Source organism: Camelina sativa, chromosome 20 (genome assembly GCF_000633955.1).
Source record: "Camelina sativa cultivar DH55 chromosome 20, Cs, whole genome shotgun sequence".
Lineage (NCBI taxonomy): Eukaryota > Viridiplantae > Streptophyta > Magnoliopsida > Brassicales > Brassicaceae > Camelina > Camelina sativa.
The window spans coordinates 26,932,633-26,933,597 of NC_025704.1; positions in this window are offsets into that span (position 1 = coordinate 26,932,633).

Genomic DNA, 965 nt, shown 5'->3' on the forward strand with positions numbered 1-965 from the left:
TTTTTTTTTTTTTTTTAATTCTGATTTTCTGATTTTATGATTAATCACTGATTCTTTTTATTTTCCTGTTCGTATAGTGGTTTCTTGGAAAGCCAAATCCATAAATCATAAAGCTTTAGTTGTTGTTGGTTCACCTTTCAAAAAAAGTATAATAAATATGCTTTTTGATGAGGTTATAAATTTAATTTTTTTTATTATGTTCTCAAAATTATAATAACATTCAAAAAAAAAAAATTTCTTCAATCGAATATTTATAATATATTCTTATATTTATCTTCCATCTTTTTAAAAAAATATATTGCATATGGATCTTATTATTCTTTTATTTTCCTGTTAATGTAATAGATAATATCGATAAATAAATTTGTTTCTAATTAATATCAGGTATTATTTTATATAATCGGAATGATTAACGTGTTAAATTATTTCTATTATATATAATTTCTTTTTCATAAGTTGATTACACTTGGATTGCCATATTTGCAGGATAACTTTGATCGTTAATAACCATGTATATTTTTGGGAATATAGAAACGAAATTGTTTAATTTTTATCTTTAGCTTAAATTTCATGTAGATTATTTAAATAATCATGTTATATGAGAATTGATAATAATTCTATGTTTTAATTATTACTTTTCTTTATAAAAAAAAATATTGAACAGGTTAAACCTAAAGAATACTACAATGAGGATGGTCCTGAGGATGATGTTATGATTCCTTCGACGACTAGAACAACTAAATTCTCAGATTGGATTATATTCAATACACAAGCTCTTCAAGCCAAAGAAATCGCTTATGCTGAAATTTCAAACCCATCTGTTTGGTATCATAAAGACATGATGTGGAAGCCAAGATCAAAGAGAAGACAATTTTTTCACCCTACAATATTCCTATAATATTTGTTTCTTTAATTTAATCTAATTTTTTAATTGTAACATTAAAGGTTATTTAATTTATTAACAA